At 45.7% G+C, this 23,961-nt stretch overlaps 1 pseudogene; it reads right to left on the minus strand.

Moving 5' to 3' along the window:
- On the minus strand, nt 1–1,160 carry LOC133105037 (ninjurin-1-like; annotated as a pseudogene).
- Nucleotides 1,161–23,961: the final 22,801 nt, after the last annotated feature.

Genomic DNA, 23,961 nt, shown 5'->3' on the forward strand with positions numbered 1-23,961 from the left:
CTACTGCTGGGGTGCCCCTACTGCTTTGGCGTCCACTGTGGGCTTCTGGACGCCAAAGGCAGTGATGAAGACATTGACCACAATGATGGTGAAGACCAGGCCAGTGGCCAGACTGTTGAGGAGGTCCAGCTTGGCATGCCTGGCAGGGTTGTTGAGGTGACACCTGGCAAGGAAGATGAGCAGCACGCCCACACCAATCTGCAGCGTGAGGGAGATGGAGATGAGGACCACCAGGGGCACGAAGAAGGCAAAGCCAGGGCCCTGCTTGATGACAGCCTTCAGCTGGGAGGTGCTGGCCATCAGCAGTGCGATGTCCCGCATGCTCTCGGCCACACTCTTCTTACTGGCATAAGGGTTCATGTTGATGGGCCGGTTCCTGCCCCAGCGGGGCCGGCGAGGCGTCCAGAGAGCCAGGCGAGCCCGGGCGCACGTCGCCGTCGAGCTCATACTCCTGGGTCGAGAGTCCACGGTGCGGCGCTGGGGCAGCCTTGCTCCGGGCCTCGGGCGCCTCGGCCACAGAGACCCTGCTGCGCGCCCGCCCGCCCGCCCTCTAATCGTATATTTAAATAGTCAGTCTTTCTTATCAATATAGAGAGCAAGGCTCTCCTAATTACTTTTTTTTTTTTCCAGAACTTCGAGTTATCTGGACCACTAATGCCATCCCATTTAAAAGTGCATTTTCTTAATCCTGCTGTGATAAACTGACGTTTCTGTTGCATTCAGATGTACATTAATCATTTCACTTTCCCCCTCTTCACTAATATCTTAACATCTGAAATTATGCCATAGGGCAGTTTGGATATCACTGCCTTCCCATGTTGATCTTTCACAAAGAGAATAAGTTCAGTAGCTGAATGTCATTTATTCATAGTGAGAATTCTCCATGCTCTGTAGGGAGTCTGGAATGCAGACAGTGGGGAAAAGGCTCTGATCCCAGGGGAGAGGTATTCTAAAGAGCGGACCTTGACCATCCTAAGAAGGAAACAACTTTGCAAGGCAGGAACATTAGGAGCAGAAAAGTAAAGGTCTGTAGGTTCGCAATCCGCGAAATTTCAGGAGGAAAAGCAGACACAGCCTCTGACCCAGGACAGGACAGTCACCTGGGAAGCTGCCATTCCCTCCTCATCTTCCTCCTGCTCTGGTCGTCTTCTCCTGGACATTATGTCGAGGCACCACGTCAGCATGTTGAGACTATGCCTTCAGCACCATCAGCACAGCTCCTTCACCTGTTCCCACACAGCCACAGACAAAAGCACCTCGAAACGCTGAAATGCCAACCTCGTGAAAAAGAGAGATTCAGGAACGATGACCCCTGAATGGAGACACACTGTGAGCTTTTTCTTTCCTGTCTACACACACTCTCCCCTCACGCAGTTGCCCAAAAACTCCGCTACAGCACAAAGTGGGCTACACTGCCCTGCCCTTTCCAGTCCCGTGCAGAGCAGACACCGATGCCTCCCCAAAGAAGAAGGACCAAAGGCTGGAAGCAGCTCTCACCAATTACCCAGCAGCCCTCGGGCTAAAACCTGGCCTCACCTTAGAACCATCTGGAGTTAAAACAACACGGATGCTCCCACCCAGATCAATAGACAGACTCTGTGGGGAGGGCACAGGTGATGTTATTTCTAAATACTCATCATGTAGTACTAAGGGGAAGCTGCATGGGAACCACGGAGCAAACATTTCTTCTGCAGCTTCAAAGTGCGTACAACTTTGAGGGGAATCAGGGCCCCACTCTAAGTCATGATCCTCCTGTGGGGCTTATGAAATGGCATCTTTAACAAGTTTTTTATTGGAGCAGATGTTACTCCCTCAGACCCATATTCAGCAGCAATGAGCTAGAGATATCAGGCATAGCACACCTGAGACCACTGCGTAGCGTGAAGGTTTGGGCTAAGAACTTCCAGAAGTGCAGGCTCCCTGGGCCTGAGTCCTAGGGGCTGAGCTCCTCCGGGAATAGGTGTGCCCTTGCCGTTGCCTAGGGTAGGTGCTGCTGGGTTGGTGGAAATCACATGGTGGGTTCAGGGATGTGTGAGGGGTCACCCTTAGAAATCTACCCAAAGGTACCCTTAGTCCTCAGGTCCTCTAGCTCCCTCTCCTCTCAGGGCCACTTGACCCACAGGACTTCCCGGGGGCAGAGCATGACCACCTGTCCATACCCCAAAAGATGCAGAGCACAAAGTTGTTCACATCACAGATGTTTGAAAATAAACCAAAGGCAGTGATGGAGGGTGGATTAACATTTTAGGTTGGGAATGAACAGAAACCTTTGAAAATAATGCCACGAATGCACACCTGATGATTCACAAAAAAAGTCGTGATCTATATTAAGTAGTAAAGCACACTGTAAATGAATCAACAGATCAGAATAACTTGTTTATTGTGTGTGTTATGAATTGTAGCGTCACAGTTTGTTCTCCCGACCCCCATTTTATACTCTCTCACATCTTTAAAGTGCATTAATTAAATAGGAATTAGAGAAAAGCATATCTACTTTTTCAAATATTCTTTGGGAATATTGAATCATTTTAAATTTTTATTTTATTCCTTTTTAAAAATTAAATTTTTATACAATTTTAAAAGTTGACTTTCCATTTACAGTTATTATAAAATATTGGCTATTTTCCTTGTTTTGTAAAATACATCCCCACCCACAGCCAATATTTGTACCTCCCACTTCCCAACCCCTATATTTCTCCTCACGCTTCCCAGTGGTAACCACTAGCTTGTTCTGTATACCTGTGAGTTTGCTTTTTTGTTATATTTACTGATTTGTTGTACTTTTTAGATTCCACATATATGTGATATCACACAGTACTTGCCTTTCTCTGCCTGACTTATTTCACTTAGCATAATGCCCTCCAACTCCACCCATGTTGCTAAAAATGGAAAATTTTTATTTTACTTTTTATGGCTGAGTAGGATTGCATTGTGTATATATACATATCACATCTCTTTATCCATTCATCTGCTGATGGACACTTAGCTTGCTTCCATATCTTGGCAGTTGTAAAAACTGCTGCTATGAACACTGAGGTGCATGTATCTTTTGAATTAGTGTTTTGGGGTTGTTTTTGTTATCCACCCAGGAGTGGAATCTCTGGGTCATATGGTACTTCTATTTTTAGTTTTGAAATCTTTAATATATCCCAATAAGTGTTTCAAGCTCCACTTACCAATGTAAATATTTAAATTTTAAGTGATTGTTTAAAACGCCATTTAGGTTCATAGCAAAAGTGAAAACATGACAGAGATTTCCCATATGCTTCCTGCTCCCACACAGGTATAGGCCCCTCATGCTCAACACCCCACAGAATAGTGGTACATTTGTACTGTTGATGGATCTACATTGATACATCATACTTGTTCAAAGACCATAATCTACCCTATGGTTCATCCTTAGTGACGTACATTCTGTGGGATTGGACAAATGCATAATGACAAGAACCCATCATTATATCAATAGTATTATACATATTATTTTAATTATCCTGAGAATTCTCTAGACTTAAACTATTCATTGCCCCATCTCTGCAACCCTGGGCAACCACTGACCTTTTAACTGTCTTATACACATGTCTTTAACATAATATCATATCTTTGGAATCATATATCATGTACCCTTTTCATACTGGTTTCTTTCACTTAGTAATATGCATTTAAGAATTCCAGCCACTATGGAAAAGAGTTTGGAGATTCCTTAAAAAACTAAAAGCTACCATATGATCCAGCAATTCCACTACTGCGTATAAATCCGAAAAAAACCAAAAACACTAATTTGAAAGGATACTTACACCCCAATGTTCATAGCAGCACTATTTACAATAGCCAAGACACTGAAACAACCCAAGTTACCATCAACAGACGATTGACTTGAGAAGATGTGGTATATGTACCTGTATAATGGACTATTACTCAGCCATAAAAAGAATAAAATAATGCTATTTAAAGCAACATGGATGGACCTAAAGAACATTATGCTTAATGAAATAAATAAGACAGAGGAAGACAAATGCTATATGATCACTTATAGGCAGAATCTAAAAAAATAATATATAAATTTATATACAAAACAGAAACAGACTCACAGACATAGAAAACAAACTTATGGTTACCAAAGGGGAAAGGGAGAGGAAGAGGGACAAATTAGGGTATGGAATTAACATATACCAACTATTATACATAACATAGATAAGCAACAAGGATTTACTATATAGCACAGGGAATTTTATTCAATATCTTGTAGTAACCTATAATGGAATGTAATCTGCAAAAATCAATACACTGTACAACTGAAACTAACAGTATTTTAAATCACTTACACTTCAAAAGAGAAAAAAAAATTTCCCACATATTTTTATGGCTTGATAGCTTAATTTTAGTGCGGAACATTATTCCATTCCCAGAATATATTAGAGTATATTTTTCCACTCATCTACTGAAGGACACCTTGGTTTCATTCACATTTTGGCAATATTGAATAAAGGTGCTAAAAATACCCATATGCAGGTTTTTGTATGGACAAATGTTTTTAAGTCCTTTCAGTATATATCCATGAGAACATTTTCTGGATTGCATAGTAAGAATATATTTAATATTGTAGAAAGTGTCAATCTGTCTTGAAAAGTAGCTCTATTATTTTTCATTTCCACCAGCAACAAATGAGAGTTCCTATTGCTCCACATCCTCTACAGCATTTTTTTGTCATCATTGTTCCACATTTTGGCCAGTCTAAGAGTTATGCAGTGGTATATCATTGTATTTTTAAATTGCATTTTAAAGACAGCATATAATCTGGATTATTCTTCTATATACTTACATGCAAAGTGTCTGTTTTCTCTGGTGACGTGTCTGTAAATTGTGTTGGTCCACTTTTTAACTGGGCTGATTTCTTATTTTTTTCCTACCCAATCTGTATTTTTTTTTGCTTGCCTTATTGCATGAGGAAGAACTTTGAGTAAAACATTGAAAAGGAATGATGGAAGGGGACATCCTTGATTTTTAACTGAATTTAGTGGTAAAGTTTCATGTTTCTGACCATTAAGCACTACGTGAGGTGAAAGTTTTTGTAGATTTTTGTTAACAACTTGAGAAAACTCCTTTCTATTTCTATTTTACTGAGAGTTTTTATGAAGAATGAGTGTTGCATGTTTTTAAAAGTCTTCTGCATCTATTTATATGATAATATAGTTTTCTTCTTTAGGTTGTTAATACGATGGCTGTAATTATTTGATTTTAGAATGTGGAACAGGCCTTGCACACCTGGGATAAATCCTTCTCATTCATGGTACACAATTCTGTCAAAACACTGTGGGATTCAATTCATTAATAATTTTTGAGGATTTTTGCATAGAAGTTCCTGAGAGATATTGGTCAGTAGTTTTCTTTACTATTCATATTTTTGTCTGAGTTCCCATGTTGTGATTTTGGTGTCAGACATTCATTTGGGGAAATTCTCAGTCATTTTAAAAATATTTTCTGTTCTTTTCTATCTTTATTCTCCTCTTGCTATACCCATTATGTATACGTCATAGCATTTTTAGTTGTTCTACAATTATTGATTTTTCAGTTCTGTTGTTTTCTTTCCAGCCCATTTTCTCTTGTCTTTTGAGATTTGAATGTTTCTCCTGATATGTATTCAAGATCAGAGATATTTATCCTCAGCCATCTCTTTGGCTGCTAAAATGAAATACCAGAGACTTGGTAGTTTACAAACAACAAACTATTTTATTTTCATAATGGCTGAGGCTGAAAAGTTCAGGAACAAATTACCAGCTGACTTATGAATGGTGAGAGACAAAAATGGGTCCTCTAACTGTACTGAAATGATGGAATGGGCAAAAAGACCTTCTGTGGGCTGCATTTATGAGATCACTAATCCCATGTTTGAGGTCTCTGCCTCATGAACTAATCACCTCCCAGAAGCCCCACCTCCTAATACCATCACCATGGGAGCTGGGTTTCCAAAACTGAAAATTGGAGCGACCAAATGTTTACAGTACAGCAGGGACCACAGAGTTAATTAATTTTCTTTTCATGTTATGTTAAAGGTTTTGAACATTTATATTTATTATATAGTCCCAACAAACCTAAATTGTTAAGAATAACTCTGAAATTTGTCATGTTTTATCAACTATTCTTTGTAGCAGACATGTGATAACACTTTTTAAACCAGGATATTGAGACCAAGGCTCCTAAATTGCCAACAAATAAAATACATTCATATAGTAAAAACTTTGGACATCAAAGAATGAAGGCATTCAGGGGCTTCCCTGGTGGCGCAGTGGTTAAGAATCCACCTGCCAATGCAGGGGACATGGGTTTGAGCCCTGGTCCAGGAAGATCCCACATGCCGCAGAAAAACTAAGCCCGTGTACCACAACGACTGAGCCTGCGCTCTAGAGCCGGCGAGCCACAACTACTGAGCCCATGTGACACAACTACTGAAGCCCGCGCGCCTAGAGTCCGTGCTCCGCAACAAGAGAAGCCACTGCAATGAGAAGCCCGCGCACCACAACGAAGAGTAGCCCCCCGCTCGCCGCAACTAGAGAAAGCCCGTGCACAGCAACGAAGACCCAATGCAGCCAAAAATAAATAAATAAATAAAATAAATTTATTAAAAAAAAGAATGAAGGCATTCAGCTAAATCCTTTTACACCCACTGCAGACAGAGGGCAGGCGAGTTTGACTCACTAACCTTCTTTCCATGCGCTTCTCCCTAATAAGACAGTCCATTTAGAACTTGTCAGGTGGGGGGAGAACATCATGAAGCGCACTAATAATCTCTACTACAGACTCTGAAACAGCAAAAATACAAAGATGATGAATCCTTCCAAAGGGTTCTGTCTATATCGTTACAGTGGTTTCCTTCCCACTGTGAACACTTTTCAAACCCTATCACTTGAATTATGTTTTTATTTTTTTCAGCACCAAGAATGTTAATCTATTGTAGTTACAGAGAAGGTAAAGAATGAATTCATACAACATTAAAAAAATACAAAGTAATTACAACAACAGCAGTAAAAAAACAGAAAACAATGAAAGGGTAATTTTTAGTCCTTATCAACGATTAAGTTAAACTTTAACGGACTAAATTCTCAAACTAAATAACACAAAATGGTTGAATTAATTTTTAAAAAGAACCTACAATATGCTGTCAACAAGAGGCTCACTTTAATTTTAGGGACATATATAGGTTAAAGTGAGAGGATATAAAAAGATATTCCATGAAATGGCAGCCAAAAGAGAGCAGGAGTAACTATACTTGTATCTGATAATACATATTTTCAATCAAAATCAGTCACAAGAGACAAAGTATGTTAATATACAGTGGTAAAGGGGTCAAATTATCAAGAGACAATTTTAAGTGTAAATATACATGGACCCAATACCAGAGTATGTAAATAATTAAAGCAAATATAAACTGGAGAAAAAGCGATAAAGTAATAGTAAAGCACTTCAATACCCCACTTGTAAACACTGAATAGATCATCTAGACAGTAAATTAATGAGAAAACACTGACCTGAATGACACTTCAGATAAGTAAACATAACAGATATATACAGAACACAGGACTTGTATGACTGGTTAAATCAGTGTTTTACTGTCTCTGTTAATCAGTGAAATTGACCTTCCCGTGAAGAGGCAGGAATAATATAAGAAGAGAAGACCCAAAGGAGCTTTAATTAATTAATTAATCCAAAAAAAAAAAAGTAAACCACTGAACTCTAAGGGACAATGTAGCTTTCAATGAATTAACAATTTTGGTTGGGATGACCTTGGAGAATAAAACCACCTCAGTGATTAAAATTTAGACCAACTAATCAAAATGCTTTATCACCTATTGTTTTAAAACACTGATCAATGGAACAAGTTATACTAGGGATAACAGTGTAATTGTATTCTAGAGTTCATATCAACAATAGGGGTTATGACTTGATGTTAGATCAGGACATTTCAATGGTGTGACTGCTATTAATGGTCTGTTGTTCAACGATTAAAGTCCTACCTGATCTGAGCTCAGACTGGAGTCATCCCAGTTGGTTTCTGTCTATTATATGTAGATTTCTCCCAGTATGAAAAGACAAGAGAAATACGGCTTACTATACAAAATGTCTTCAAACTAACGATGATATAATCTGCATTCAATTAATTTATACATACCCTACTGTAGAACAGGGTTTGTTAGGGTGGCAGAGCCCAGTAATTATGTAAAACTGAAACATTTATCTGCAGTGGTTCAAGTCCTCTTCCTAAGAATATGTTTATAATCTACATTTTTTCACAAATTACACAATTTTACTCACCATAGCATTCCTCATATTAACTGAATGGAAAATCCTAAGCTATATACAAATCCAGAAAGGGCCAAACATCATCAGTCCCTATGGATTATTACAACCCATTGCTGATGCAGTCAATTATTTATTAAAGAACCACTATGACCATCAACATCATCAATTTATCTATTATTGCACCAGTGCTAACCTTAACCCTGGCTCTCACTACATGAATTTCTCTTCCCATATGTTATCCACTAATTAATATAAATGTAGGCATACTATTTATATTAGCCATATCAAGCATAGCCTTTTATTCTATCCTCTGATCTGGATGAGCTTCAGATTCAAAATACTCATTGGAGAGCTATGGGTAGTAGCACAGACGATCGCATATGAAGTAACATTAGCAGTTATTCTCTTATCAGTCCTGCTGATAAATGGATCATTTTCACTTTCAACAGTAATTACTGCACAAGAACACGTATGCCTAATTTTCTCCTGACCCCTACCCAAAATTTGATTATCTCTATACTAGCAGAAATCTAACAGAGCCCCAGTTGATTTAACAGAAGTAGAATTGTATTTGGCTTCTATGTAGAAAATGTAGCAGGCCCATTCGCCCTGTTCTTCCTAGAGAATATGTCAATATCATTATAATAAACATTTTCACAGCAATCTATTTTTAGGAGCATTTCACAACCCCTTTATGCCAGAATTATATACAGCCCACGTCATCATTAAAACACATCTAACAATCTCCTTTCTACGAATTCAAGCATCCTACGCACAATTTTGATATGATCAACTTATACATCTCTTATTAAAAAATTTTTACTACTAACATTAACCCTATGTATATCAGAGGGCTAATCACATTACCTGTCATCACATCAGGCATCCCACCACTAACTTAAGAAATATGTCTGACAAAAGAGTTACTTTGACAGAGAAAATGATAGAGGTTTAAACGCTTGTATTCCTAGAACTGAACTTACTCCTGAGAATTGTACGTTCTCCATGCCACCACATTACACCACATGCTATAGTAAGGTTCTCTAAGTAAGCTATCAGGCCCATACCCCAAAAATATTGTTGTATATCCTTCCAATACTAATAAACCCTATTGTTTTTACTATCATTCTATGGACCATTATCTCAGGAAACATAATTTTAGTAACAAGCTCACAATGGTTAATGGTATCCCCATTCTAATAAAAACATGAACCCATAAGTTATAGAAGCATCCAACAAATATTTCCTAAAACAATCCACCATATCAATACTACTTATAAAGGCTATTACTGTTAATCTAATATACTCTGGTCAAGGAACACAATGAATAACAAAAATCTTTAATCCAGCAGCATCCACCCTCATGACAATCGCCCTTGTCACAAAAGTAGGACTTTCCACATTTCACTTCTGAGTGCCTGAAGTAACACAAGGCGTTCCATGAACAGCAGGCCCGATGCTATTAACGTGACAAAATTGCACCCCTATCAGTTTTATACCACATGTCACCATCCATCAACCTAAATATACTATTAATCATAGTGATATTATAAATCATAGCTGGAGGCTGAGGCAGACTTCGCAATACTCACCTGGAAAATATTACAGCCTCCTCATCAACTCCCCATATAGGATGAATAACAGCTATTATAATGTATATTCAGATTATAACAATCCTAAACATACTAATTTATATCGTAACAACACTATCTTCTTCCCATTTATGCCCAGATCATGTACTACAACAGTATCATTATCACACACATGAGATAAAACACCTCCCATCACAATCCTTTTCCTCACCATTATAGTATCATTAGGACATCGCCCACCACTATCAGGGTTTTTACCCAAATGAATAATTATCCAAGAGATAACACAAATAACATCACTCTACCAACACTAATAGCCATCAAAGCAGTACTCAGCATGTCTCTACTTGCAGCTAACATACTACACATCACTAACTATATTCCCTTCAATAAACAACAAAAACATAAAACCATTTGAACATACAAAACAACCTTCTTATCATTACTAATCATAATAGCCACATGATTACTACCCTTAACACCCGTTCTATCAGTGCCAGACTAGGAATTTAGGGTAGCTTAGACCAAGAGCTTTCAAAGCCCTGAGAAGTATAGTTTAATTAATTCATAGAATTAAGGATTACAAGACTATCCTACATCAATTGAATGCAAATCAAACATTTTAATTAAGACAAATCCTTACTAGATTGATGAGCTTCCACCCCAGGAAATTTTAGTTAACAGGCAAATCCTCTAGTCAACTGGCTTCAATCTACTTCTGCCATCAAGGAAAGAAAAGGCAGGAAAAGCACCGGCAGAGTTGAAGCTGCTTCTCTGAAGTTACAATTCAATTTGTTGATTCACCACAGGGTTTGGCAAAAAGAGGGCTCAATCTCTGTCTTTAAATCTACAGTCTAAAGCTAGCTTAGGCATTTTACCTCTGTTCATAAACGGCGGATTATTTTCAACAAATCACAAAAGATATTGCGTTTTATATTTACTCTCTGGTGCTTGAGCTGGGGTAGCACGCACCACCTTCAGTCTGTTAATCTCGGCTGAGCTCTGCTAACCTGGAGCGCTACTCGGAGATGCCCAAAGCTGTAACGTAGTCATACAGTCCCTGCAATGTGATAATTTTCTTTCTTTATTACAATTGCAAGTTCTGTTACGACTATGTTACAGATTTGGTTGTACCCATTATGACTGCAGGGTTTGAATACTGACTTGTGCCACTAATAACTGGGGCACCTGATAGAGCACTTCCCCGAATAAATCGTATAAACTTTTGACTACCTCCCCCATCATTCTTACTCCTACTCATATCACCAATAGTAGAAGCTGGTTCTGGTACAAGTGGAACCATATATTCAGCTCTAGCCTGCAATCTGGCCCACGCAGGAGCCTCCGTCGACCTAACCATTTTCTCCTTACATTTAGCAGGTGTGTCTTCTATTCTTGGTGTTATTACTTTTATTACTACAAGCTTTCACATAAAACCAGCAGTCATGTCCCAATACCAAACACCAGTATTTGTTTGATCTGCCCCAACTGTAGCCGTATTATTATAATTATCACTCTCAGTCCGAACAGCCAGAATTGCCACACTGTTAACAAACAGAAATCTAAACACTACTTTCTTCGACCCTGCAGGAGGAGACCCAGTCCTATACTAACACCTGTTTTGATTCTTTGGTCACCTTCAAGTCTGTATTTGTAGCCTACCAGGGTTTGGAATAATTTCACATATCATTGCGTACTATTTAGGACAAAAAGAGCCTTTCAGCTCTATGGGAATAGTATGAGTCATGTTCACTGGCTTTTTAGGATTTGTCTTGTGGGCCCGTCATACTTTTACTGTAGGGATAGATGTCAACCCATGAACATACTTTGTATCAGCTACCAGCCCTCCCACCCAAATCCCACTGGTTTTACAGGCTCCATGTCCACTACCACCAGCTCCATTTTCCAGATTCCAACACTCACAAAGGCAGGCAACTTGAGAACTGCAAGACCAAGATTTAAGCTAGGTATTTCTGGGTTCAGACTCGTGTCTCTGGTGAAAGAATAGGCACTCAGGGTGCAGAGAGCCTGCCAGCTCCCCACATCAGATCTAACACCAGGAGAATTATCACTAATAGAAGTCAGCAACTGAGTCATATAGAGATAGTCATCGAATATTAGTTTCACCTGAAAATGTTTTACACTCATGAGCTGTTCCTTCTTTAGGTCTAAAAAACAGCTGCTATGTCAGAACTCCTAAACTAAAGGATCCTAACATCGACAGGACAAAGCCTACATCGCGGACAATGCCCAGTAGAGGTCGTTTTCCTGCGTTCAAAGACAGGACAGAGGGAGATGGAGGAGACAGGGGGTGAATCCAGAGTCCATGGGGGACATGCTCTCTGAGCTCCAGGGCAGGAACGGGGCCTCTGGGATCCCAGGCCGCCCACCACGCCCTCCTGAGTGAGATCTTGGGAACATTCCCTGTCAGTGATGAGGTAGCCAGAGCACTTGTGAGGTCCCAGTGCTGTGTCCTATGTGGGCCCCATGCTCTTGGGACCACACCCCACACTCTGCAGGTCCATGCTACAGGGTCCTTCGTGCCTCAGGAGTAGAGACCACACAGCAAGCAGTTCCCTCCCCAACCAGCAGGAGGAGGGGAGGAGAGCAGGGGCACCAGGGGAGTCTCACTCAGACAACAACACCCCAGGGGTGCCAGCGGGGAGAGTGATGATGCAGATGAGGCACAGACCAAGAGACGGGACCAGAGGACCCAAAAGGCAGCTGGTCAGGTCCTGGCTCATCTGCACCCCGGACACCTTTGTCCCTCATACACCCCCTTCCTCATACACCCTCTCCTTAAATGTAGATTCTTCAGATGCAAACAGGCAGAGCTTCAGACTGAAAGTCAGCTCTTCCAAAATGACCCGTCAGCAAACACTGCAGGATTCCACTCCAGTGGGTGCCCTGGAGTCGACAACTCAGGGACTGAAGTGGATATCGGTGCCGGGGCAGTGGGAGGGATGGGGAGTGAGTCTTTCATGGTTGTGGAATTTTGGTTTTGCAAGATGAGAAGTTCTAGGGATGGTGGTGATGGCTCCACGAGAAAGTGAATATATCTGATGCCTCAGAAACGTGCACTTAAAATGGTGATGATGGTAAAGGGTATGTGACGTGTGTTTTATTTCACTTAAAATAAATTCTTAAAATAATGTCTTGTTAATTGAGATTCCATTTCGACTCCCCTTCATCACAAATGTCGGAGGCCCAGACACAGTCCCCTACCTTAGGGGCCATCATGGTACCCTCACAGAGCACGTGGGGGACCATTCTTAGGGGGGGCTAGTCTGTGCTCACCTGACCTCTGTCCAGGGGGACCCAGGCGGTGGTGACCCCCATAGATTAGACATATGATATGCTATGATATGAATATGATACCACCAAGTGTTGTCACTCACCAGAACACAGAGCAGCAACCCACTCAAACATGCCTGACCTCATATGATTGTGACAAGATTAAGAGAAGAAAAGGAACCACAGGTTAATCAGGGCAACACCCTTAATGCAGAGGTTGGAAACCTCAAAGGGGACAGGACACACTGCAGGCAAAGAGTGCATATGCGGTCTCCCCGTACATGTGATCCTGACCCATGCAGGTGTGGTGAGACCCACACAGTCCCCACACCCTATACCTGGGGTCACACATCCACACCCACCAGGGTGACCCACCTCCCCAGACCCTGCACCTAAAGTCACACGTTCTCTCTCACCAGGTGACCCCTCCTCCCCAGACCCCTCCACCTGGGTCACATGTCCACAGTCCCAGGGTGACCTCACCTCCCCAGACCCTGCACCTGGGGTCACACGTCCCCTTGGTCAGGACACCATGGCTCTGCAGGGGGCTCCCCCAATGTGGAAACAAGCTGGGTCCCTGGGACCTTCTGGGATGGGAAAAAGTGTCAGGTGGGTCTCCTTTCCCCACACTTGTCCCAGAGGAGTCCTCCACTTCTCACTTTGGTTCTGTGTGATTTTAACTGTTTTTAAAGCTTTCGTGCTAAAGTTGAACACGTTACCTTGGTTCTGGCAGGCTCGGTCCTTTCTTGTCTCACTTACATGTTGAGAAAACACCCGAGACAGCAGGGCTGAAAGCCGAGGGGCAGCTCTGGACGCTGCTGAGTAGGGACGGGAGACTGAAAGGAGAGCTCTGCAGCAGCCTCAGCTGTTACCCATCAGCCTTAAGCCCAGATCCGCGCGCCCTGCAATCAGTTCACGAGCTAAACCTGCCTCCCTACACACCATGCACGTGCTGGTAATTGGGATCATTGCCAGGTAGCCCACCTGAGGAGTCTCCACGAGCCCCAGGGAAGGGGAACCTCATGGGGTAAAGACTAAGGCCCCGACCATAGCACTGACCGCTGGGAGGGTCAGGTAACCACCCTCGGGGGAGAGCGCTGCTACCCAGAGAAGCCCACCTCAGCTCCAGACCCCAGACATCTAAGCACTGACATTCAGATGCGGGCACAGAGTTTTCCAGTACTGAGGCCAGGCCGGGTCTCTACCCAGGTGCCCATGTTCCCCCCCCCCCCCCCCCCCCCCGTGAAGCTCCCAGGACTGAGGCCAGGCCGGGTCTCTATCAAGGTCTCCACGTCCCCCTTGAAGCTCCAGGACTCAGGTCTGGCTGGGTCTCTACCCTGGTCCCCATAGTCCTAGGTACACAGAACACAGGTCTAATTGTTCTCATTATAGACAGCACATGGTTAGCTCTAAACATAATCACTAGACAGGACATGCAGAGGTCTAAATCTACCGCGTAGACAGAACTTGGTCACGTTTAAACTAGCTTAGGGCTTATCTCCTAGGAGGCACAGGTCACACACATGGGGTCTCTCATCTTTGGACACCCACATCAGGAAACTGAACAAAATCCTTGTCATTAAACATTTCAACAGGCAAAACAAAAATGTTACCAATTTCTCTGGCCACGTGATGCTCCGAATCCAGGGGTGAGCCCGGAGCTTCCTGTAGGGCAGCCCAGTCTCCCGCAAGGACAGACAGGAAGTGGCCTGATTCCAGCCTCCCAGGCTTCCAGAAGGAGGCGGCCACACTGGAGGCCCAGGCAGGACAGTCCTGCACGGTCCGGGCAGGGAGAGCCTGTCTGTCCGTTCCGCTGGCCGACTCCGGACGGGGCGCTCAGGGCCGCTGAGGGCCTTGCACTCAGGTCCTGCTACCCTGCAGCGTGCGTGCTGCGGGCGTGCGTGCTGCGGGCGTGCGTGCTCCGTGCGTGCTGCGTGCGTGCTGCGTGCGCGTGCGTGTGTGCGTGTAGAGGGGGCGGTGGCTGACGGCTCCCATGGCTCCCGTCCCAGGTACCGCGCTGTCTTCGAGGGGAGGCACGGGGAGAGGTTGGGGGACAGAAGCCGTTGGAGAGGAGAACCCACCGCGGAACTCCTTGCACACGGGCTCGCCCCACCCGGGGACCCGCCTGCCCATTGTGGGCCCCATGCCACCCCCCAGCCCCCCACCCCCGAGGGCAGGGCGCCTGCTCTTTAAAAAGCACAGGGTCTCACATGAAGGCGACCCAGTGGGGGCTGTCACCCCCCCCCTCCTGATGCTGAGTTTGGGGAGAATGAACCCCCTTGACTGGGCGATGGGACCCTGTGAGGAATGGCGGCCCCATCCAAGTCGGGGCGTGGGTGAGAGATGGGAACACAGGAGCCAAGTGCAGGGCCTGGAGGCCAGGCCAACAGGAGGGGCACCCCAGGCCCTGGCCGGGCTCCCCAACTGTGACATTGTAGCTTTAGGGGACCTGGGGCAGGTGACTGAATGTAATGGGGGTCTAAGCTGGACCCTGAATGGGGCTTAAAGAAGGTGTGAAGGATGTTACTGAGACAGTGACAGTCATTGGAGGACAGACTCTGTGTCAGGACATCCTGCTCCATCCATTTAAATCCCTGAGATCTGTGACCTTTACGTGGCTACGCAGGATTGTTGGAGCAGCTGCGTGCGGATATATCTGGGGCACAATTCAGTCTGCAGCCAACTTGCAAGTGGTTCCAGCAAACACACAGGTGTGCGCACAGGCAGGCACAGCACACACACAAACATATGCACGTGCCCAGCACAAATATATTCACACAGTAGCACGTGAACACACATGCACGCCTATGCCCATGGACACACTCACGTGTGCAAGTGCACATACCTATGCACGTGCACGGCATATGTACGCAAACAGGCACCTGCCCACGCATAGCACACACACAGGGAATAATGAACACGCACGCATATGCCCATGCACACACTCACGTGTGCCAGTGCACATACCTATGCACATGCACGGCATATGTATGCAAACAGGCACATGCACACGCATAGCACACACACAGGGAATAAAGTGAATACCATAAAGCTTTAATTCCTGAACACAAGTGAAGCTCACATGTGTTCTTACCTTTTTCTTAGCTTTGATGTTTTTCAAAATAAAAAATTACTGGCAAATGACTTTTGATTCATAGGACTTTCTGAAGTTATTCCACAAATATCGTAAGACATGAGAAATGAATGTAGATGTTACATGTGTCCATTGACAGATGAATGGAGAAGCAAAACACGGTCCATCCATACAAGGGAATGTTATCCGGCGTAAACAGAAGGCAGTTCTGACGCGGGCTGCAGCGGGGACGACCCTTGAGGGCATCATGCTCAGTGATGTAAGCCAGACACGAAAGGACAAACAGTGCTTGATCCACTCATACAAGGCCCCCAGAGCCGTCAGAACCATAGAGACAGAAAGCAGGATGGTGCGTGCCGGGACTGAGGGAGGGAGAATGTGGGGGGGGGGGGCGGTGAGTGTTTAATGGGGACTGTTTCAGTTTTGCAAGATGAAAAAGTTCTGGAGGAGGATGGCGGTCAGGGTTGTACAACAGTGCGAATTACTTCATGACCCTGAAATGTGCACTTAAACATGGTTAAGATGGTAAATTTTATGTTATGTGTATTTGACCACAATTTTTAAAACTTTTTTAAAAACAACAGGAAATAGTCCATGAATACCACAAGATGCACAGCTTCACTAACAACCGAGGGATTAAAGCCATAAGAAAAATACTGTGCATACACCTACCAGAATGGCAGACATGAAAGACATAGTATCAAATATCAGCAGGATGTGGAGAAATGGAAAGCCTGGTACGCAGCGGGGGGGATGCAACCACTTCTGAAACAATCGGGCCTCCAATAGCGAAGTCCGTGCACACAGACCCACAGTGCTCCTCCCAGTTGAACACAAACCCACCAGCCCTGCACCGGGACACACGGACATGGACTCGCAGCCACAGGAGCCAAACCTGAAAGAACCTGAAGGCCATCACAGGCGGATGCAGAAATGAACCATGCATGCGCCTATGAAGGAATATTCCACAGCAATGGAGTACATTTTGTTTAAAGGTAGTAAAACTATAAAAATTATTAATAAAAAATACTATATTCACAAGATGAAAGAATCTCATGGACACAGTGCTGAGCCACCAAAAGCAACAAAGCAGCCTGCACGGTACACCCACGTACAGAGTCTGGAACTGGGCAAAGCTGGGCTGCGTTGTTTAGGGATGCGAGCCTGGGCGTAAACTATGAGGACAAGTCACTGACACAAAATCAGGAGAACAGCTACCTCACGGTGGGGAGGACGCTGTGACGAGGGAAGGGCACTCCTGCGTGTCCACTCGTCACGTTCTGTTTCCTGATCTTTATGATTATTCTTTACGTGTATATAAAGTAATTCCTTTTTTTCAATTTATTTATTTTATTTTATTTATTTTTGGCTGTGTTGGGTCTTTTGTTGCTGTGCACGGGATTTCTCTAGTTGCGGCGAGCGGGTGCTACTCTTCATTGCAGTGAGCGGGCTTCTCATTGTGGTGGCTTCTCTTGTTGCGGAGCACGGGCTCTAGGCGCGCGGGCTCAGTAATTGTGGCACGTGGGCTTCAGTAGTTGTGGCACTCGGGCTCAGTAGTTGTGGCACACGGGCTCTAGAGCGCAGGCTCAGTAGTTGTGACGCATGGGCTTAGTTGCTCCGTGGCATGTGGGATCTTCCCGGACCAGGGCTCGAACCTGTGTCCCCTGCATTGGCAGGCGGATTCTTAACCACTGCGCCACCAGGGAAGTCCCTAAAGTAATTCTTAATATAAAATTACAGCTTATCATTTTTGTTTATTAAAAAGGGAGTCTCCCCAACAAAGTAGAAGGAGACCTGCTTCTCCCAGGGAAGAAAAGGAATAGTTTCTCGCAGTGAAATCTCGATACCATGGCTGCTTCAACCATCAAGCCTGACAACAACTCCCGTGAGCGGGGCACCGGGGCCACGACACTCAGAAGGAGGCTCTGGGACCTCAGTCCTGGGTCACTGCCTCTGAGGAGCCCACGGCACCTGGTCAAAGTTCTCAGTCATTCTGTGCATGACCCTTTTGCCTTGGTTGCTGTGGCACAGCTCGGCCGGCACCATCGCTGGGAGAGAAAGAAGAAACGTGCAGAAGAGGGAACCAGCCTTCAAGCTGACCCACCTCCTTCTACGGAGACGATGCCACAGTCCCTAAGAGAGGACAGCAAGGCCACAGAATCCAGCCTCTGCGCCTGAGGCCTAGCCACACTAGCGCCCCACGCTTCTGATGCCACAGGGAGAATTTCGCAAGGTGCCCTCAGACCACCTGGTTGGACACATGGGGCTTTCAGACGCGCAGGTCCTGTCCGACCCCGCACCTCTGCTGTCAGATTCTGGAGGTGGGCCTGGAAGCCTCCAGGTTTTCACATTTGATAACAGCTTTATTGACATGGCATTTCTGTACCACACAGTTATAACCCATTTTAAGTATTAAGCTCAGTGGTGGTTTGCATATTCACAGGGTTGTGCAGCCACCGCACATGCATTTGACAACATTTCCATCATCTCCCCAGAACCCCACTCTTTAGAGGTCACCCCTCATTCCCCACAGCCCCGGCATCCTCAGTCCACTTTCTGTCTCTGTGGGCTTGCCTGTTCTGGATGCCTCATGTAAGTGGAATCCACTAATTGTCCTTTCATGTCTGGCTTCTTCTCTGAACATCATGTTTTCAAGGTTCATACATGTTGTAGCCTGTGTCAGTGCTTCACTCCTTTTCACGGCTAATATCCTCCCCCCGCTTTTAACTCTGTAATTAATTGTGACTCCCTGCCCACACTGCATAGGGCGGATGAGAAATTCACCTTCCATCATTCTTGGGGTGAAACCTGCACTTTTAACCAACACCCAGGGGTCCTGTGCAGGGGCTGAAAGGCTGCACAGTCACCCTGTGTGACCAGAGCCCAGGAGGAAGGTTGAGACGGGCCTGCATGTCTAGAGGACCAGCCCTGCAGTCTCATGTGACACCAACTCACTGGTCAGTGTCCTGTGAGAGGCGTCCCCAGCGTGCCATATGGGGAACACCGAGCGGTCGGGGGCCACAGCACTGCCTTCAGTTCAGGCCCACCCATGGCAACTGTCTACTTGGAAAGTGCTGAGGCTCCAGGGGAGGGTCCTTCCTGCCTCTTCCATCTTCTGGGGGCTCCAGGAGTCCCTGGACTTGGGGCTGCATCCCTCCCTTCTCTGCCTTTGTATTCACGTGGCTTCCCCTCTGTGTCTGTGTCTCCCCTTGTCTTGTAAAGACAGTCACAGAGGATTAGAGCTGCCCTAATGCCCTTGTCTTAACTACTTACAGAACGAGAGCCTACTTCCAAATGGGGTCACCATCCTGAGGCCCTGGGGTCAGGATGTGGATGTCACTTTCCATTGGGGGGTACACAATCCCCCTTCACTCTGAGATAACAAATCCCATAGGACAGGTGTCCTTATAAGAAGAGGAGATCAGGACACAGAGACACCAGGCACACGCCCAGGACCACGAGAGGTGACCAAGACTCTCCTCAAACATATCTCACACAGACCTTGTCCTATGCCTCGATTTTGGCCTTGACCTTGGCCCCATCATTGCTGGGCCTGCACAGCCCAGTCTTAGCCAGAATCTTGCTGAATCAGTGCAGAAATGAGGGCACCAGAACACACCAGCCCAGAATGTGCCTCTTTGGTGTGTGGATTACTTTGAGCTAAAGGCCACCAAGAACCAGGAGATGCAGGGAAAGCCCTAGAACAGGGCACAGGTTTTCCTCCTGAAAAGGAAATTCACATTTACAGAGGAGATGCCCATTGAACAAACCCCACTAAACACCCTTGTTCACCATGGTTTCCTGGCTGCCTTCCCGTAATCTACTCCCCTCAAAAGAAGCCCAAACCCCTTTCCTTTGTACAGTCCAAGAAGGGTGAGAATCCCGAGTTCTATTCACTCTTGGAGTGATCATCGCCGGGTACCCCCGTGCCTATGTGCGACGTCATGAAGCCTTCTGTGAACTAACGTTACCCTAATGAACTTGTGTGTGTCTTTCTCTTGTGCATCTGTCCTTGGCCTCACCCTGGATACCTGGTCACCCTGGAAACCTGACTGGCTCATCCTCCACCTCCCCCAGGTGATGTCTGCTCAGAAGGATCCTGGTAGGTCAGTTGAGCCAGAATCCCCACTGCCCCCCGAGTCTACTCCTAGTAAGTGTTCATCACAGCCCTTTCATTCTGCTCCTTGGCTGTAAACCCCTTGCCCACGCTGAATTCAGGAAGGAGCCTGGCTCTAGACAGAGGCTTCTTTTCCCCCATTGCAATAGCTCCTGAATAGAATCTGGTTTTGGTGCTTTCATCACCATCTGGCTCTATTTCTCTTTGAGACAGGACCCAGCAGGAAGAGAAGACGGCTGTCTACACATCAAGGAGGGAGGCTGCAGGAGAAAGCAACCCTGCGGACACCTTGAACTCGGTGCTTCAGCCTCCAGAACCCAGGAGACAATGAACGTCTGTGGTTTAACCACCCAGGCTGTGGTGTTTGTTACTGCAGCCCCAGGAAACACAGACACCATACTCGGTGAGAAGTGGCGAAGAGCTGGGCTTGCACCTCAGCTCCACCACCAACGAGCCACCCTGGGACCAGCTACCCCACCGTCCATGCCTCGGTTTCTCACCTGTAAAATGGGATTTGTCATAGTGCCCATCTCATAGGGTCGTGAGCTAAAGCACTCAGCACTGGGGCCCACGATAACCATACAGCGTGTTGGCCATCACCCCGACATTCTGGACCCTCTCCTCTGGTGGGGAAGTGTTCCCTCGAGTCTGGAGAAGGCCCATCCACCGGTATGACCTCCAGCTGTTAGAAACTCTTTGTATACAGTTGAGGGGGTTCAGAATTTGACACCCCAAATATGCCACTTTGGCATAAGGGTTACTTTGAGTTGAGGTGACTGAGATGCAGCAAAAAGAAAAAGTCTACCCTCCTCCATCTGCCTAATCCCTTTGTGAGGATGTCCCCTTCCCTCTCCTGTACCAGGAAAAGGAGAAAGAATCTTATCATCTGAGAAGGTGCCGGCTTCAGTCTGCATAACAAACCTCACTAAATCAGCTCTGTCCTCCATTATTTTCCCCCATTTACTTACCTTCCCACAACTTCCGGTCCTTGGAAACTGAAACCTGTTTTCCTTTGTCTTGTGACTTCTCCAGAAACTTATCACCCTTTGTTAACACGCAGACAAGTCCTTAAGTCTAAGTGTCTCTTTGCATCTCCACTTCTTTTCTGTGAAGGGCTCTGTACACAGACATGATAAAACTTTTGCTCCTGTTAATCTGTTGGCTGTCAATTTAATTTGCAGAGCCCTGGTACAGCATATAAGAGGGTAGAGAGAAAGTTTTTCATGCCCTACACAGCATCATGGACACCAACAGCCAACCCCCCTCTGCTCTTGTTCTGCCTCAGCAGCAACACAGCCCAACCCTCTCCCCACCTGTGACACACTCGACCGGAACCCCTGACTCCATCTTCTCTCACAGCCTGTCCTGAGGCTCTCTCAGCTCATGCCCTGTCTCAAAAATGGCCCCCCAGGCGTGAGCGAGGGACCCCAGGCCACCTGGGGCCATGTGACAGGCAGCACGTGTCCAGGTGGCTGGAGCTGGCCTCTGCCACGCAGCACACACGGGTGTGATCCCATCCCAGTGCCATCCACTTACGATGGCCCGCACATCCCTCGCGCAGGTTTCTGAGATGCTGGTGGACCAGGGCCAGGGCTCAGATCCCAAACCTCCACCCTCAGGACTCTGTGCTGTGGGATGGCTGCAGCCTGGGGACCCCAAGTGGGAGGGTGGTCAGCCCTGAAGTAGAGACACACACCTCTGCTGTCCTTCTTAGGAGAACAGGAGTGGCTCTGTGCCTCTCCTGACCACCCACCCCACTGGGCCCCCTTCACAGCCAACTGGAGTATTGACTGGAATCTGCACCCTCTTGGATCCTATCCGGGTTGGGCCAGGTCTCAATGATCCCAGACCGAGGGGCTCAGGTGACTCCTGGGATCTAATAGGGATTCCCCATTTTGCTTTTAAGGGAAAACCACTGAGTTTCAAATGCACGGAACCAGAACTCACCAACCCAAAATGTGCCCCTTTGGTGTAAGGATTATTCTGAGCGGAAGGCCGCTGAGAACCGGCAGATTCAGGAAACGCTCAAAGAACAGGGCACAAGCATTCCTTTTGCAAAGGAAGTTCACATTGATAAAGGACATGCCCACTTGTAGGCCCTCTCCTTCTCCCATACCTGGAAGAGGAGGCTGCTGAATGACTCTCATCAATAAAAAAGGCACCGACTTGAATCTGCACCACAAACCCCACTAAACACCCTTGTTCACACTGCTATCCTGACCGACTTCCCATAACTTACTCCCCCCAGACCCCTTTTCCTTTCCATGATGGCATTTAAGTGCCCCATTCTCACCACCTCCCTGAGTAACATTTCTTTATAAACTCCCTTTATATATGTCATTTAAATTTTTATTCTCTTGTTAGTCTGCCTTTTTCTCAGTTTAACTTCTGGGTTCCAGGCACTGAACCTGGAAGGGGAGAGGGCACTGGAGCTGGCTGCCATCCATCGTGAAAGCCACCTTGGAATCTTCAGGACTGGCATGAGCCATTGTTCACCACAGCTGGTGTTAGAAGTTAACTTACAAACTTACACTGGATAATCTATATAGAGAATAAAGGCAGCAGGGACTTCCCTGGTGATGCAGTGGTTAAGACTCCAAGCTCCCAACGCAGGGGGCCCGGGTTCAATCCCTGGTCAGGGAACTAGATCCCACATGCATGCCGCAACTAAGTGTTCGCAGGCCACAACTAAGGAACCTGTGAGCCACAACTAAGGAGCCCGCTGGCCACAACTAAGGAGCCCATGTGCTGCAACTAAGACCTGCTTCAACCAAATAAATAAATAATAATAAAATAAATTTAAAAAAATAATTAAGGCAGCAAGTTCTCAAAACTCACCACTGTTACTGTGGACCTGACTGGTTATCGCACTGCCTCTCCCACTGTCTCTGCTCACGCTTACCCCCGCCCACCCATAGTGCGTGTGGTGGAAACACTCTCTGGGGTTCTTCCCGACTCCCTGCTCAGGGACATCACACTGGAAACTTGAAACTGGCCACCGTGGGAATGTCTACACCACAGAAACGGCAAATGCCACAGCCCAGCCTTGCTTGATTGTTCTGTTGATCGTCTAGACTTAGAGAGGGATGCGGAAAGTGGGACTCGTGCAGACCAGATGCACAGGTGCGTGTCTGTGATGCTGCAGTATAAAGACCCAGAGAACACTCTTCCGCATCTGAAACCCAGGACGCGATTCAGCAGAGGCTGCTGATGTTACAGAGGGAGGAGTGACCTTCCACACACTGGGAGTTCGTGGTCTTACTCCTTAATTACCAGCAAATATCAAACAACGTCAGAAGCGCTCTCGTGTGTCGACTAGGGGACTATGGACGTCTGGGGAACAGGAGCCGGGCAAACATCCACAAAAGCATCCCGTGAGGCCCTGGGCTCTCTGGAATTTACACTGGAGTGCTGTCTGTTAGTATTTTTTATGAATTGTGTGCCACACATCCTGTGTATCAGGTTAGCTAATAAACAATATATGCCCATACAGGCACCTTTTGGGGGGAGCCCATTGATAATAGAGGATTGTGTGTTATCTGTTATCACATGATCTCAGTATATTATCA

Source organism: Eubalaena glacialis, chromosome 14 (genome assembly GCF_028564815.1).
Source record: "Eubalaena glacialis isolate mEubGla1 chromosome 14, mEubGla1.1.hap2.+ XY, whole genome shotgun sequence".
NCBI lineage: Eukaryota > Metazoa > Chordata > Mammalia > Artiodactyla > Balaenidae > Eubalaena > Eubalaena glacialis.